At 49.0% G+C, this 17,367-nt stretch overlaps 1 long non-coding RNA gene across 1 annotated transcript; it reads right to left on the bottom strand.

Annotated features, from left to right (window-relative positions):
* Nucleotides 1-260: 260 nt before the first annotated feature.
* On the bottom strand, nucleotides 261-16,137 carry LOC109247483 (uncharacterized). Its single transcript, XR_002071752.2, has 3 exons — nucleotides 16,038-16,137; nucleotides 1,478-1,559; nucleotides 261-948 (listed from the first exon to the last, which is right to left on the bottom strand). It is a non-coding gene; the product is annotated as an uncharacterized LOC109247483 (long non-coding RNA).
* Between the last annotated feature and the right edge of the window lie 1,230 nt (nucleotides 16,138-17,367).

Raw genomic sequence — 17,367 nt, 5'->3', positions numbered from 1 at the left:
ACAGGCCACTCCATCACCAGTCCTGGGAGAAGCCAGCGTCCCCCCGAGTGGAGCCCTTACTTTTAGTGCGACAGCTATTTTATCTGGGCCGCAGGGAGACAGAGATATTTTAAGATGAGTGTGTCAGCTGGGGTCAGTTTCCGCTCAGCTATCACTCGCACTGTCAGGAGGAGAGAGGTTTCAGCTGTCCGACGGGAGCCCATCAATCACTCCCGGCAGCCCTTAATCAGACAAAGGGGCCCTCGCCATGGTGCTTCAGAGAGGGAGACTGTATTATTGTTCACACTCGACAAATAATTTTGGACAGGAGTTTTAAGCCCACAAATAAGATCCCTTGTATCTTTCAAGTGTTTAGATCCCTAAGGTAGCGGACGGCCTTCCCCTCAGGTTTGAGTGTCCTCCATCGCTCTTCCGGTACAACTCTCTTTCCCAAAGCTATTTTCATTCAGTCATTCAGCAAACATCCGCTGAGCCCCTGTGTATGTCAGGCCCTCTGCCAGGCGCTCGAGACAGTCCTGTAGAGCGGAGAGGCTTGTATGCGAAGAACGCCAGCGGCACGTGAGAAGCACTTGAGCGGAGGTAGGTACAAAGTGCCGGGGAGACCCAGAAGGAGGAGTGGCCAACTCTCCCAGGGGTAGGTGGGGGGCGGGGGGCGGGGCAAGGTTTCACAGGAGAAGCAGCCCAGCGGGGCTCCAAGGACTTCTGCAGGTGGACGAGGGACAGTAAGCACATTCCAGGAAGAGGTAGCAGCAAAGTCATAGAAGTCCGGAAGAACACTTGGGATTTTGAGTGGTTTCATAGGTGGGGAGTAGAAGGAAATGAGCCTGGGGAGGGAGGCTGGGGCTCGATGATAAAGAACCTTGTACACTCAGTAGAACAGAAGCTCCATGAAGGGCGAGCACCTTGCCTGCCTGCCTCACCGCCGTCTCCCTGCTCCTGGAACGGTGCCTGGACGAGGGAAGACATTCAATGAATATTCATTGAATGCATGTGCTTGCCTGGCAAGGAGGCCGATGCCCAACCCATCCCTCTGGCACTCGCCATTCTCCAGTGTAAACGTCTTCCAAGATTCCCATCAGCCACTCGGTAACATCTATTTTTCTCTGGCTGGTATTCAAGGCTTTACGGATCTATCTCCCATCACCTTCTCCAACTGTATGTCCTAAGTCAGAAGTTGGCAGACCACGGACAGCCGGCCAAATCTGGCCCACCAACTGCTTTCATAGATCATTTTTATGGGACCCCTGTCATGCCCCTTGGTCTAGATGTTGTCTGGGGTTGCTTTTCTATAGGGCAGAGCTGAGGCGTTGCAACAGAGACCTTAGGGCTTGCAAAGCTGAAAATAATTACTATTTGGCCCAGCTACAGAAAAGGTTTGCAGCCCCTGTGCTAAGTCTTTGGACGTAGCACCTTGAACATAGCAGACACTCAACCCGTAGCTGCTGAATGAATAAGTGAACTTCATGAGTGCACATACCCAGCACGGTGCTCCTGTCTTTGGCTCACACCCTGCCTTGCATGCTCTCCAGTCAGGCCAGGGCACAGCACCGCCTGGTGACCTGTCAGTAAGACAGAGCAGAAGAGCAGGGCTGAACACCCTTAGACACAGGGCCAGGACAGACAGAACCTGGAGACTCCATTTGGATGTGGCTGCTGATGGAAGGTTCTGGCACCGGGGCAGCTGTCAAGTGATGGAAAAGGCTAGGGTATGAGTCAGAGCTCTTTGGGGTTACAGAAACCCTAACAAACTGCAGAGGAAAACATGGGGTCTCACTGGGTGGGAAGCAGAGGCCAGTTTCCACTTCTGAGAAAGTGCAGGAAACCAGGCAAATGCAGGGACCAGAGTAGAGGAGGCCAGGTCCCCCTGTGGCCACGAGGCCTAATGCCAGCTCTCCTGTCTTGTGATCAAAGGAGCCAGGGCTCGCCAGCTAGAACAGACTTGGGGAAGGGCTCTGATCGGTATATCCAGTCTCTGAGCCGATCCCTGGAGTAAGGGGCTTGAGTACTCTGATTGCCCAGGCTTGGGTCACATGGTCACCGTTGACCTGTAGGTGGGGTCTATTACCCGAACACCGTGGGTGGGTCGGTGCAAGCAAGCTGGGGATCGGAACAAACGTCCGTCAGCAGGCAGCGCTGTCCCAGCTAAATGACACTGAGGCCCGCCTGCAGAGCTGAGGCCCCAAGGGAGCAAGGAAGTGTCTTCGGAACAACAGGAAGCCCTGCCAGCAAACTGGGGCACAGAGTCAGCATCATAGCAGCAGCACAGATGACATTGCTGAGTCCTAGAATCCAGAGTTAGGGCTACTCAAATTCCTCCTGCCTCCAGTGAAGACTGGTCCTGGGAATAGAGGTAGGTCTGACCCTGCAGGGCTGGAGGAATCAGCGAGCCCACCTGAATGCGCGTGTATGGGGACGTTGCAGGCGCTGGGAACAGCCGCATCCTGCCCAGTCACTAAGCCCTGCTCACATTGTTCCGAAGACACTTCCTTGCTCCCTTGGGGCCTCAGCTCTGCAGGCGGGCCTCAGCGTCATTTAGCTGGGACAGCGCTGCCTGCTGACGGACGTTTGTTCCGATCCCCAGCTTGCCTGCACCGACCCACCCACGGTGTTCCGGTAATAGACCCCACCTACAGGTCAACGGTGACCATGTGACCCAAGCCTGGCCAGAGTACTCAAGCTCACGTGTCTTTGCTCCAGACCTCCCTCTCTGACCTTTCCTCCTGGAAGGGCTCTCTCCACCTCTGACTTCTCACCGGACACTGGCTCTTTTTCCCTACTGGGCACTTACCACATCCCCTGCCCACAATTCTTCCCAGAACTGACTCTCAGTGGCAGGGTCTCACTCTAGCTGGAGAGAGGGAAGGTGGCAGACACTTGGTCTTCTACTTGATTCTTTGCCAGGAAGGCTCTAGTAGCATCCCATATGCCTAACACAGAATCCCAGAAACCTGGATTTGAAAACCACTTTCTGGTGTCCACTTTACTGCTATTGGGGCACCTCCGGCGATGCCAGACTCTCTCTTCTTTACCAGGCATGTATCCCGTGGAGGACAGCCCGATCCCGCGAAACCACTATCTGCTTCCTGGTAACCTCTTCTCAGTAGGTTCAGCTCTGCATCTGGAGGAGCTCAGAAAAAGTCGGGTCGCTCTTCTAAATTGCAGGCTTTTAAATATTTGAAGAATACCGTCATGGTATTTCCCTTCCATATCTTCTCTCCAGGCAAACTCCCCAAGTCATGGTAAGTGAGTGGTGGGTGGCCAGTGGGGGAGAGATGGAGTGGGGAATGGGGGCCGGGCTCCTCATCATCTCGGTCAGGTCTGACTTAGTTTGTAAGCATAGCCTCCAAATGTAATCTTGCCAAGGCCATTAAAGGGGGCTCCCTTGGCCTTGTGTGTTAGGATGCTTACAGGTAGAATACAATAGAAAACCCAAGCAAAAGGGGCTCAATTAGAAAAATGGCTTACCTCTCAAGGAGAAGTCTTAAGGTGGAGTGTGTGGGGTTAGTTCAGGGCCCCAATACAGCCGTCAATGACCTGGGGCATTTTCATTTGTCCACCCCATACACCCCTCACTTGGCTGGTCTGATCCTTCCAGATTCCTCAAGGTGCCCAGTTGGCTGCTGCAGTTCCAGACCTCACATGCTAACCAGGTGTAGAGGCCGAAGAGGGGCAGGGGCAGGTGTTTCTAGGCGTTCTTTTTAAGAAAGAAGAAAACTTTACCAAAAGCCCCCCAAGAGTCCCTGCTCCATGTCCCTTTGGCCAGAGTTGGACGGTGTGCGAAACTGTAAGTGGTGAGGAGAAAGGAATCATTGTGATTAGCTTCGATCAATCAAGATTTACCCGCTGAAGGAGGGGCACGATGAGCCCTGGAGACAAGACGACCTGAATTCAAATACTGTCTTCATCACTTTGTAGCTTAACTCCAATAGCTTGATGTGAATCACTAATAGTTCGATAGGAATCATTTAATCACTTAATGACAGTCACCGACCCTGTTTTCTCATCTGTGAAATGGGCTCAGCAATAGTGCCTGCCCATGGAAACGGGTTGCAATCACTTCAAGCATCCGGTACAGTTCCTGGTATACCTACTGAATGCCGTCTCTTCTTTCTTCCTTCCTCTGATCCGAGATGCTGAGCTCGCCATGCTGGCTCCTGCCTGCTTTCTTTTCTGCTTTAAACCCTGTTTCTCGCATCTGATGTTTATGAAACCTTTTTTTTTTTTTTTTTCTAAAACCTAAACGCGGGAATTTACATTTATCCCTTTTACCTGGTTTTGGCCCATTATTTCAACCTGTCAAGATATTTTTGAGTCTCGATCCTGCCATCCTTTCTATGAACAATCCCTCTGGCTTTGTGTCAACTCCAAATTTGATAAGCACGTCTTCTGTTCTGCTTCATCCAAGTCGTTGAGGAAAGGGTGGAGCAGACAAGGTCAAGGGCTGAGCCTCTGGTGGTGTTGGAGCTGCCTGCATTTGGGCCCCATCGCTGCTCCCCTGCCCCACCCCCACCCCCACCCCGTACCCGTGCCATTAGTCAGGCAACACTTTGCCTTCTTATTCAGGGCTCAGAGGCTTTGGGGAATGTGTTCCTTGAATCGTCACATCACCGCCCTTTGTCACAGGCACTCTCTTGTCCCTCCCGTTCTGGGTGTCCTTCAGGATAGGAATTCAGTCTGGCACGGCTCATCCTGGTGGACTCACGCTGCTCCCAGGGATTGTTGTTTCCTGTTCTGTAAGTCCTTAGACTCAGGAATTTGCCAAGGATTTTTATCAAAATTGCCAGGCTGCCCTTACTGGGATTTAATGTTTTGTTCTAAAACTCAGGACATAGGCTGTTAATAGTTCACCATTTCTGCATTCTCTGTAATCCCTCCAAGATGCCTGCCGACGCTTCTGTCCTGACCCCTGAGGTCTTGCCATGAGCTCCTCAAGAGACCAGAGTCACTCTATGTATGTTGAGTCTGATTTTCTCTCTTTCTTTTTCTTCTCTTCGTTTCCTTTCCCCTCTCCCTCCCTCTCTCTTTATTTCTCAAAATAAAAATGTTCAGATATTTTCCAATATAATAAATACATATTCTTTGTAGAAAGTTTGGAGAATACCCACCTTGAGACGTTACCCAATGACCATTCAGTGTACTGTCTTCCCATAGGCATGGCTCTCCCACAGGCAACAAACGGTTCCCGTGTTTGTTTTAAAACTTTTTAATGTTTACTTATTTTTGAGACAGAGACAGAGACAGAGTGGTGAGCAGGGGAGGGGCAGAGAGAGAGACACACACACACAGAATCTGAAACAGGCTCCAGGCTCCGAGCCGTCAGCACAGAGCCCGGCGCGGGGCTCGAACTCACGGACCGCGAGATCACGACCGGAGCCGAAGTCGGCTGCTTAACCGACTGAGTCACCCAGGTGCCCCAATTCTCTCTTTAATGTGTTTGTTTTAGTCCTTTGGGTTTGCATACGCTCCTCTTTGATGGAGACACACGGAGCAAAAGAAAGGGTTGAGGTGTTCTGCTTCGTCCCTACCAGCCAGACCCACGACACCATCTGCTCCAAGCCGTGCGTTCTTGCTCCCCACACAGCTCAGAGCCTGTTGAGCTGGGGACACGTGGTCAAGCATTCCCACCTTGAGTGTGGGTCCACCTTTGCCCTGCTGGTTTTATCCGAGAGCTGTCTTGTGAGGGCAGACTCCGTTCTTTCCCTGCTCGTTCTCAGAATCCCTTTGCCAAAGGAATGTCAAAGGAAATTTTCAAGGGAAAACAAAAATCTTGTGGAAGGAAACGAAGGAGATGAAAGAAAAAATTGGAGGCCTCTCCCGCCCTCTCTTCACTCACAGCGACCCTGTCACCTTAAGGTAACTGTATGCCTGTCTGTGACTCCAACTCCCTCCTCAGCTAGGCCCTGCCGTGGACAGCTTCACCAAGAAAGGAGTGAAGTTCTGCCGTTTCTATGACTTTGGCTTTTTTAGATTCTACATATGAGTGAGAGCATACGGTATTTGTCTTTCTTTGTCTGACTTAGCTCACTTAGCATAATGGCCTCAAGGTCCATCTATGTTGTCACAAAAATGGCAAGATTTCCTGCTTTCTCATGGCTGAATGATATTCCACTGTGTATAGAGCATATAACACATTTTCTTTATGGGGGGGTGGGGAACAGAGGGAGATGTTGGTCAAAAAATACAAACTTCAGTTGAAAGTTGAACACATTTTGGGGATCTAAGCATAGGGTGGTGATTATAGTTGACAATACTGTGCTGTATACTTGAAAGTTGCTGAGAGAGTAGGTCTTAAATCTCACTGCAAAAAAGAAATGGTAATTATGTGACGTTGGCTAACACTATGTGGGAATCATGTTGCAACATATAAGTGTCTCAAATCAATATACTATGTACCTTAAACCTTATATGATATGTTAATTATATCTCCATGAAGTGATGGGGGTGGGGTGGAAAGGGGGCTGAAATTATTTGCTTTTTAGACTCAGGGTAGAATTTTGGAATGGTGAAGAGTGGTGGGGAGAAGCCTTCTAAGCCGACCCAGAACCACCTTGACAGTGGGGAAGATGTGGCTCAGCTGGGGCACGTGCAGGTGGGGACAGAACAAGAGTTCTGACCGTAAGCCAGGACAACCTGTCTCAAATGCACTGGGCTCTCCCAGTGCTGACCTCCATCGGGGTTACGTTTGTGCTGTCCTCTGCCAGATGTCGGGTTCTGCCTGCCAGGCTGTTCTTCCTCTAATAGCACGTACGGTGGGCTTTGTCCTTCCAGCACTGGCTGCCTCCACGGGTCAGGTCCAGTCTATTCTCCGAAGGGTCCAAGCTCTGCTTCTGTTAGCTGTGCCAAGCTCATAGGTTCTAAGGAAAGGCACCTCCTAGACTGTCCCTTGTGAGGAGTGGTTGGGGGATTGGATGGGAAGAAGGGTGTTGGGGGGTCTCGAGTTAATTATTTGGAGAACTAGGGAGTCATCAAAGTTCCTGGACTTAGGTCAACATGTTGGTTGGCAAAGAGGGGACTCTTACCACGTACCCCTGTCTAAGGCAGTTTGGCATGGTGAAAGGAGCCCCCGGAAGCAGGCCCAAACATCTAGATGTTTGCCCTGAACTCAGCAGCTATGGTGACGTGAGGCAAATCACTTATTCTCCCTGGCCTTCAAAAAATGGACTTGGCCTAGATATGCGGCTCTCAGTCTTGCAGGGTTTCAACACTCCTAGTGATTACTCATTGTATTTTTATGATCTATTGCTTGAGACGAAATGACTGTGACTTTGGGAAGGTTATGCTGTGAGCTTTGCTGGAGGGTGTCATTCATGTCAATGCCCTAGAAGTATCTGAAGGAAAGAGTCAGCGTCCTAGGTCTGAGGGAACTCCAAAAAGCCTCTCCTCTCCTGCTTCCTTTTCCATTCTCTCCCAAAGGCCAAGAAAAGAGAATTGGGGGCTGAAGGAATAGGTGAAGATAGGGTTAGAAGGGTGAGGGGATGGGGATGGGGATGGGGGAAGGGATGGGGGAGGGGATGGGGATGAGAGATGGGGATGAGGGATGAGGGGGAGGGGATGGGGATGAGGGGGAGGGGAGGGGGATGAGGGATGGGGTAGGGATGAGGGGGAGGAGATGGGATGAGGGGGAAGGGATGAGGATGAGAGATAAGGGGAAGGGGTGGGAGATGGGGTGGGGATGAGGGGGAGGGGAGGGGGATGAGGGGAAGGGATGTGGATGAGGGGAGGGAATGGTGATGAGGGGGAGGGGATGGGGAAGAGGGATGGGGTAGGGATGAGGGAGAGGGGATGGGATGAGGGGGAAGGGATGAGGGGGAGGGGATGGAGAATGGGGGATGAGGACCTCAGCTCTGTATGTGGTAGAACGGTGTTGTCTGTCCTCATTACCCTCGTTAACCTCATGCCTGGGATGGGTTAGTTTTGGTCCAATCCATCAAAGGAATGCCATGTGAGTGGTCGGCGTTAGCACCAGAAAGGTGGCTGTCTTGTGGTTGCTCTTCTCTGAGGACGTGAGGGTCCCTGGAAGCCAGGAGAATATCTCCCCAGCTTCGACCTCAAGGAGCAAAGACCAGTTGGACTGTTTCCCCTGGGAAAGGCAGAAGAAAGAGAGGAAAGAGGGAAGGGGGAAGTGGAAAAGGCTCTCAGGCTCCCCGCGGGCCCCAGGGCTCAGGAAGCAGATCCTCTGCACCCTCCCGTCGACCCTCAGTGTGTGCATAGAGCTGTTACCAGTGAGACTGCCCATCCAGATGGGCTCCTGGGTGCGACAGAAGGGCGGCATTGCCTTGAAAAATGGAGAAGTGAGGAAGGCAAACAGGTCTCGGCGGGGCTGCGGTGTAGGGAAGAGGCAGGAAGGAGGGGCAGATTACAGGGAAGTGGGGGATACAGCAAAGGTCTGTGGTAGAAGGGAGTGGAAGGCCCCCGCCCGCGAGGACCGCCAGCAATGAGACAGTGGTGGTCGGGGAGCCACGGCTCCCATCTGATTTCTCACCTGGTTCTTCCAATCGCCCTCTGCGTGGCTTCAGGTACACCCTTCCTTTTCCCGAGCCTCAGTTTCCTCACCTGGGCAATGGGGTGGGGCCACGATGAGAGTGAAGTCTGCAAAGCTTCCTTCGGCTCCATTTTGGGGTCCTTACGCCTGACAACCCCCTCTCAGCCTGGTCCCTGGAGACGGCCTCCAGCCTCGCCAGGCCTGCGGTGGTAAGGTTGGGACAAGCGCCTCCTTCCCTAGAGGTAACTACCCATTACACGGAGCCGCTCTCTACCAAGCTGGGCCTCTGGCAGCTTTATTATAAGTTTATTACATGCTAATTCAAGCAAATAAATTTGCCCCAGCTGTGAAGCAGAGGAGATTAATAACCTCAAAGATTACTTTGCTGCTTTGATGAGTTTCTTGAGCAGAGTATATTTAGGAAGAGCAACTAGATTAGTCAAAAACCCCTTTAATTATTAGTGACACTGTGCAAACGACTCTATACGACTGGAATACCAACTACTTAACTCCCTGACCTTCTTATTCAAATAAACACATCTCATTATGGCAACGTGCCTTTCTGGTCCACACACCGTGGCAACTGCTGGCCTAGGACCTGGTAATGGGACAGCTGGCACGTGAACTCCGTGAAGGGTGGGACGACAGCCTTAAAGGCGTACGTCCCCCTTTCCCTGTCTTCACCCTTGGGTTGGATCAGGGCCCCAGGGAGGGCTCTGGATGTCCTAGAGTTAGAAGAAACAGTTCTCAAATGAGGGAAATGACTTGCCCAAAGTCATGCAGTGAATTAGCCATATGGTGTCTGTAGCCCTACCACCTAAATCTTCCACTCCAAAATCAGTTTTGCAGCAAGAGACTGGGGCTGTCCCCAGTGGAAACTGTGAAGGTGACCAAATCCAATTCCAGAACCACTCTTACTCCTCACTCCCAAGCAGGGATATGGGGCCTTTGCTTCCGTCCGTCTCAGAGCTCTTCTTCCGTGAAGACTTAGGCCGCTTGGAAAGGTCACCTCCCCGTGTTCAGAGAATGAAAGGTAGAGGAGTCACTCGAGCAGGAAGGTGGCATCTCCTGCCAGGGAAGGGAGAGAGTGCCCCTTACTGCCTCCTCTGCTGCACCACAAACCAAGCTTGAGGGCCCATCCCAGAAGTCCAGTAAGGAGCCCATGAAGGAGGCTCCACCCATTTGTTTTCTAGATGAAGAAACCAAGTCTTAGAGCATTTAAGCAACTTGCCCCGAAATGCCCTCCCCCCACTTGCCCACCTGGAAAATACCCCCTGGTCTTTTCTGCCTCAACGCAAGTGTTACCTCCATTGTGAAGCTTCTCTGCACGCTTTTCCTTCCACACTGTTCCCAGCACTGATCACACTCGGTGCTGATTTGCTCATGATTTGTCTGCCTTATTTGATTGAGCCTTAAGAGCAAGAACTGGGTCTCTTTATCTTCATGTCCTGTGATCCTGGCAGAGAGCCTGGTCTGTACTAAGTGCTCAACCAACTTTGACAAAGACTTGGAATTATTCTGGATGACAACCTTGGTCACATAGGCAATGTCTCACCCTACTGATTGGCAACTTGGAAAAAAATTGCTGTAGTTCCCAGACACCATTCAACAAAAAATTGCAGGTGTAAAAGAAAAAAAATAAATATATAGAAAAGAATTCTAGAAAAAAGGCAAACATGTATCTCAACTCAAGGGGAAAGTGTCTTTCTTGATGTAGAAACAAAGGCAGAATTCATAAAAGATAGATCTGACCATTTAAAAAGTCAGATTTTTTCCCCCATAGGTTAAATGTAGGTTCCTTTCCCATATTGTCTACATGTATTCCTGGTCAGCCACTTGATTTTATCCCAAATTTTAAAAAGTATCACCAGGATGAAAAATTTGCTGGTAGAAATGCTTGGACCAAATGATGCTTTGGCTTATTACCTGGAGAATGTAACTGAGACAGTTCCCCCAAGACTTTACTCCCTCCTTCCTTTTGTAAGGGAACCCCGAGATTTTAGTGGAGCAGCTGCATTCCAGCAAAATGTTACATTCCCTAGTTTTCCTTGCAGCTAGCTTGCCAATGAGATATCAATGGAAATTGTGTGTGCAACTTTCTGGGTTCTGCCCTTAAAGAGGATAGGCCTCCTTTTTCCCTTTGCTCTTCTTGCTGAGTCGTGCAAGATAGGATGTGGGGCAGCCACACAACAAGACGGAAGCTGTGTGCGGAGGGTAGCAGAGTGACAGACGAGGTGAAAGAGGGTTAGGTCCCCTGCACCATGATGCCATCACATCAGTCCTAGAGAGCTTACACTAGAAATGTTAGGTGAAAATTGTGTATTATTATTATTTTAGGTCTTTGTTTCCAGCATCAAATTTATATTCTAATTATAGGACATTCTGATACGAACAGCTGAGGACCGGCCAGCATGTTGGTACCGAAAAGTCTCAAGGCTGAGGCGTCTACACTGCTCTGAGCATGTTTAGGAGCTGCTCAAATTTTACTAGCTTGGAATTTGAAGACTTCTTTTAAAATACTTTGTTTTGAAGACATGACTTGAGAAACTTGTAAAACTTTTTACAACTCTAAAAAATTAAGAAAAACCCCATAAATCCATAGGGGTGCCTGGGTGGCTCAACCGGTTAAGTGTCTGACTCTTGACTTTGGCTCAGGTCATGATATTGGCTCGGTCTCTCAGGGTTGTGAGATCAAGCCCCACATCAGGCTCTGTGCTGGGCATAGAACCTGCTTAAGATTTTCTCTCTCCCTTTCCTTCTGCCTCTTCCTCACTCATGTGTGCACTCTCTCTCTCTCAAAAACAAACAAACAAACAAAACCCCACAACAACAGCAACAACAACAGAAAACAAACCCACAAAAAAATGAATCCATAAAAATTGAAAAAATGATCTAAATTGTGAACGCCAAATGAAGGAAAGAAACCCGTGTATTGAGTGGTATGGTAGCATAATTATACAGAAAGGAACTATTTCAAGTGACTTAATTAATTAAATCAGTTTGATTATCATCCCTACCCTAAATAAAATGGCTGCAGGGGTGCCAGGGTGGTTCAGTTGGTTAGGTGTCTGACTTTGGCTCAGGTCATGATCTCAAAGTCTGTGAGTTCGAGCTCCGCGTTGGGCTCTATGCCAACGGCTCGGAGCCTGGAGTCTGCTTTGGATTCTGTGTCTTCCTCTCTCTCTGCCCCTCCCCCACTCACACTCTGTCTTTCAAAAAAATAATAAAATAAAAACATTAAAAAAAGGCTGCAAAAATTTTTAACTGTTTATTGATATGCATATTATTAATGATAATGCTGGTATTGTTTATCTGAGACTGTTGGGTGTATACCGTGGGATAAGGAAGTGAGTAATTATGTTGGTTTTATTGGGAATTGGGATGTTCAATGTGAAAGAAAGGATTGTATGGATATAAGACTGATGAGGCTAAGTGAAAGCCCCAGAATCCTGAATCTGAATCAGAAGTGTCAATATGAATTTAGGAAGTACGTTGTTATTTTTAAAGCTCTGTCCATTTTCTATCCATTGCAAAAAACCTGGGAACAGTAGCCAACCCAGTACGTGTGAACACCCCTACAAACCAGATTATGGTCTCTAAATACTATTACTCAAAAAATGGGGATCGAAGTTTTTTTAAGAAATGATGGATTCCAGTTCTGGGCCACAAAATGTATATGATGACCTTGGGACATCTTATGTCAAAGATGGCAAATTGAGAAGTCTCCTACTGGCCAACGATGGGACAGTTTGATCATCAATAAAATAATAACTGCAATACATTGAAATATCATATTTGGTCACATGGACACTCTATGAAATGCCATCTGTCCCACATCTGACCTTACTTACTGGCAATTTGGAAACAATTTAAGATACTTTTCAATCCATGAGTTCATAATAAATTTTTTAAAGAAAAGAAAAAGGCCACTCAGTGATCACTTTTGGAGGATGTCATAGAACCTACTATTTAAAAAAAAAATTTTTTTAACGTTGGTTATTTTTGAGAAACAGAGACACAGCATGAGCAGGGGAGGGGTAGAGAGAGAGACACACACACACAGAATCCGAAGCAGGCTCCAGGCTCTTAGCTGTCAGCACAGAGCCCGATATGGGGCTCGAACCCACAAACTGTGAGAACATGACCTGAGCTGAAGTCAGATGCTTAACTGACTAAGCCACCCAGACACCCCAGAACCTACTATTTTGAAAACTGACAAGTGAAGAGAAGGAATCAAGCATTTACCGGCTTTTCCTACGTAAACCCCATAGAGTAAAGAAATGGTTGATAAGTAGCTCTTCATATGATGAGTGAGAAACAGAATTAGAATAACATCATTTTGCAATCCTTAATAAAATTGCGGACAACTCGATATCACGTGCTATGCGGCGGAAGAACACAGTACTATCTGTGAAGTGTTATTGTCAAAAAAACTGGACCTGAATTTTATCAAACCTCTACCAATTTCTTATGAAAGAGAAGGGAAAACATATTGAAAGACACTGGGGATGCAATCAGCGAATTCCCAGTTGTGAAAAGCCTATAGAACCACGATTCCAGTCTTGTCAATAAGCAATGTAGGTGTCTGGGTGGAGTTGGGGTCAATGCGTTGGTGGCATCAGTCCAGCACAGGATGTCAGAGGCAGGGTGGGTAAGGTGTCCCTGGGGCAGGCAGGGCAGGGGCCAGCAGCCCAGTGTGGGGTGTCAGAGCCTAATCAGGGTGAGAGAAAGTGTCCATGTAGAAGGGGCATCCTGGTGGGAGAGGTAGGTATGATGTATTGGAGCCTGAAGGCCCTGAAGAGGGCGTCTACATAGTGTGGGCAGAGGATGACAGTGGCCTCACGTGGGCTTTTAAAGCCAAAGCAGGGTAAGGAGGGTGCCTGTGTGGGTGTCCACAAAGGTGACGGGAGATTGGTTTCATTCAGTAAGAAAATATGTTGCGGGTAATAATGGGAGCCAGGTGTCTCACTGTCAGAAGGGAGTTACAAATATGGAAAAGGAGAACATGAGAATCACCTCTGTGGTATTGGATTGGAATTAGAGATGTTAGTGTGAATTCATGCTTTTCAATGTGTATCTAGATAGAGATGGATATAAATATAGACGTAAATGTGGGTATGAATGTATATAAATACATGTACATGTTGGGGTGTGTGTGTGTGTGTGTGTGTGTGTGTGTGTGTATTCTTTAGCTCTGTCCACTGAGAGGGCCTAAGAGAAGTGATATCATGATACCAGTGAGCAGACCCTTGTCCGTGGCACAGGAGCCAGAACTCCTTGGAGAAATGGGCGATTCTTGGGCTGGGGCAGAGACACTATAATAGGAGCTGAGAATATCTTGTGCCAGAAAATGAGAAAGTGCTCAAAAACTGATGAGGACGTGTCAAAGAGACACAGAAGCCAACACGAGGGGCTACCTACCCCTGGAGCTCAAATCAGGGAAATTAATACTCAAATCTTATGTTCAAAATTTTGAGTATAAAAATAAGCAATGATAATGATGAATTACAACGCTTTAAATAAGACTCTGTGAATCGGTACTGATATAAATAAATAAGTTTCCTTTAGAGTAAAATACCAACTAATAAATACGGAAGAAAAGGCGAGATTAGAAAATCACTATTTGGCTACCTTCGCAGTAATAATCACTTCAACCAGGAAGCGTTAGTTGATGTCAAGTTATGGAGTGGAAAGTTTGATGGGGAATGGGTACGTCCATAGTCTCAAACCAGCTTCCATCCAAAATACTGAGTAATTACAAAGAAAAATGAGTAAATTTACTGTGAAATATCCTGGCAGACCCAACTTAATCAAGTGATTAGAGCTAATATCACTGGTAATAGGACCAACAGAAATTGTGTACCACCTGATAGGATACAGAAGGACACAGAGCCGCTTAGTGTGACCCTCGTTAAAAGGCATCGCCTGAAACTAATCGTGAAGAAACGTTGGAAAACTCAAATGGAAGGACTCTGCAAAACAACTTGCCCATAATCTTCCTAAGTGTCAGGGTCACGAAAGTCAGCGTGAAGGACTGAGGAACTGTTCCAGTTTGAGGGGGACTAATGAGACGTGACAATTAAATGTAACGCATGATCCTAGATCGAAGCTTTTGTGATGAAGGACGTTATTGGGACAACCTAGATGTCCGGTAGGAATGAATCGATGCTAATTTCCCAACTGTGATGGTTGTATTGTGATTGTGTAGGAGGGTGTCACTGTTGTGGGAAATACACACTGAGGTATTGCCTGTATGTGTGTGTATACAGCGGGGCTGGTGGGGGTGCTGGGGCGTCAGTCAGCCAGTCATCCTTAGATGGCTGAATAAAAGAAGTTCTTCGTACTGCTCTTGCAAAGTGTTTTCGCGAGTTTGAAATTATTTTAAAATCAAAGTATCTTTAGCCTTCCAAAAAAAAAAAAAAAGCAAACTGCATATGCATGATTAACCAATGTATAAATCCCAGTGTAATCTTAATCTGGTAAAAATTTGCTTGGGGGAAAGAAATGAACCTTTTACCAAATTCCGTTAAATTCAACATGGATTTGGTGAGCACCGACTAAAAACTTCAAGTTTGAAAGGAAGCAAAGAGGGCCCAGGCTCTGTGCGAGGAGCCAGAGACTCAGGAATAGGACACGAGAGCGTCCATACCCCCCAGACGCTCAGACAGTAAGCAGTTCCACTACTGTTGGGTCACTGCTGTCACAGAAGAGGGCCCAGAGCCTGTGGGAGCCCAAGAGAGGGGCACTCCATCCATTCCTCCTGGAAGGCTTCCCTGGAGGCCGTGACCTAGAGCTGAGTGGGGCCAGCTGCGGAGGGGTGAGTCAGGTAGAAGAGCATAGTGCAGGGAAGGATACTGCAGGCAGAGGAAGCGACTCGAGCCGCAGGACAGAGAGGGCAGAAGCCACCTTGTGTGCAGAAAGACAACAACAGAAGGCCATTTGCGGCTTCCAGAAGGAGCAGGGAATCAGGCAATTGACAGTGCCCATTGGAGCAGGGGAGCAGAACACTGTCCCCTAGACTGTCTGTCCCTTTATGGGTTAACTGGTCCCCTGCTGGTCTCCCAGGCCCCGAGGCTTCTCTGTCACTATGGATCACTCCACAGAATTGGTCTCGCCAGCTCGGTTCCCTGGAGTCTGGCTGTCATTGGATTCCCCTGGAAGCCAGCTGCTGCGCGGGTGGGAGGGAGAGGGAGAGCAGGGTTGCAGGGACAGATCTCCTTTGTGCAGAGCTCACGTCTGCTCCCGGCTCCAGATGGAGGTGCCAGCCCCTCCCCGAACGGAAGACAAACTCCAAAGCTGTCGGGCCAAGTTGGCTCACCTTGGAGACTCCTGGGAGGCAGGAGGGGGAGAAGGGAAGCAAATAAAGGGCCCCTTTGATTCTTTGCACGAGCACGGCTCAAAGCGTCCTACATCGGGAGTGGGGACGGAGGCGAGGTGCGGCGGGGCAGGAGGGATTTGTATGTCGGGACCATTTAGGAGAAGATTGGGAAAAATGTTTGCCTGCCCCTGCCCCTTCCTCCTCACACCGAAGCCTGTGGTGCTACAGGAAACCTACCTCATCTCCAGCAGAGCTGGGGGCGTGATTCCCATTTCACAGAGGGAGCAGCTGAGGTGGCACACCGAGGCTAAGTAACCTGCCCAAGGTTGCAAAGCCGGCTCCCCAACCAGGAGCGGCTGGTTCCGAAGCCCGCCTGGCGCAGGATATAGAACAGGGCAGATGGGAAGACCCAAGCGACTCTGCAGAACCAAGAGGAGAGTCACAGGGATTCTGAAAGTCATCAGCAGACCCCAAAGGCCTCAGAAGGTGCTTCCGAGGGGTTGGGCCCGAGCTCCATCTCTAAAAGTAGCCAAATGGCCCATCTATCCATTCACTTCATACATTTTTGATTTAGCGCCTGTCATGGGCCAGGCACTATTCCCAGCTGAGTCACAGGCTTGCAGGGTTCCAGGTGCTGGGACACAAACACGAAGGAGTTGTGGCACTTGCCTGGAGGCTGGGCGGGAAACGGATGTGTAAGCCCCGAAACTCAGGGGTAGAGGTGAGCACCGCACTCCGTGAAAGGGTACGTGAGCGTGGGGCTTCCCCAGGGGGAGGCAGGCAGGCCCCTCCAGAGAGGCAGCTCGTTGACATCATCCAGGACTACCCCGGAGGCCAGATTAGAACAAGAAGGTTGCTCGGCACGTTTTCAATCAGAGCAAGGGGAGCTGGATGGAGCAAATGTGTAACTGCATCAATGAGAAAGGTTGATGCACCTGTCTCTCAGTAAGGAAGCTGTGGGCGTGGGACGAGAATACTAGAAATCCGTAGGCTCAGAGCCCAGCGTCCGCTGCTACCTTGCAGATGTCCTGCCCGTGGCTGCGACACTTGAAGTTTATTGCTTAAGACTTCCTCTTCCTACCAGAACTGTGGCCCCGAGACTCTCTTTGTTCTATGCTTTCATGCGTCTCTGTGCCCGTTTCGTTTCACTCCTCAAGAGAGATCCTGACTCCCTCACTTGCCGGCGCTTCAGGAAAGCCCTACGTGAGCTCATACCAACTCCCCCATAACCAATTCATCAAACGACCAACTTTGGCAAATTTCCTGAAGTTTCCCATTCACACACACCCCCTTGCTTCTGTCTTTACTGTAATTCTTGGTGACAGGAAATTGTTCCATACCTAGTCTCTGACGGACGGAGGACAGTTTTGCATGACATGATCTAAAGCCCCTTGGAGAAGCAGATAAATATCTGCTCAGCTTTCCCCGAGTCCATTCTTTCCCGTACCTGCTCTAACAGTGTGGCTTAGACACCTATCTGTTACCGGCTGTCCCCACCGCGGAAGAAATCTCCAACTGAATTTCACGGAAGGAGCTCCTTCGTCGCAACTTTGAAATAAAACTCTGA

Source organism: Panthera pardus, unplaced genomic scaffold (assembly GCF_024362965.1).
Source record: "Panthera pardus isolate Hobbes unplaced genomic scaffold, ASM2436296v1 HiC_scaffold_3, whole genome shotgun sequence".
NCBI lineage: Eukaryota > Metazoa > Chordata > Mammalia > Carnivora > Felidae > Panthera > Panthera pardus.
The sequence above is the reverse complement of the archived record's forward strand: the minus strand, read 5'-3'. Positions and strand labels throughout refer to the sequence as shown.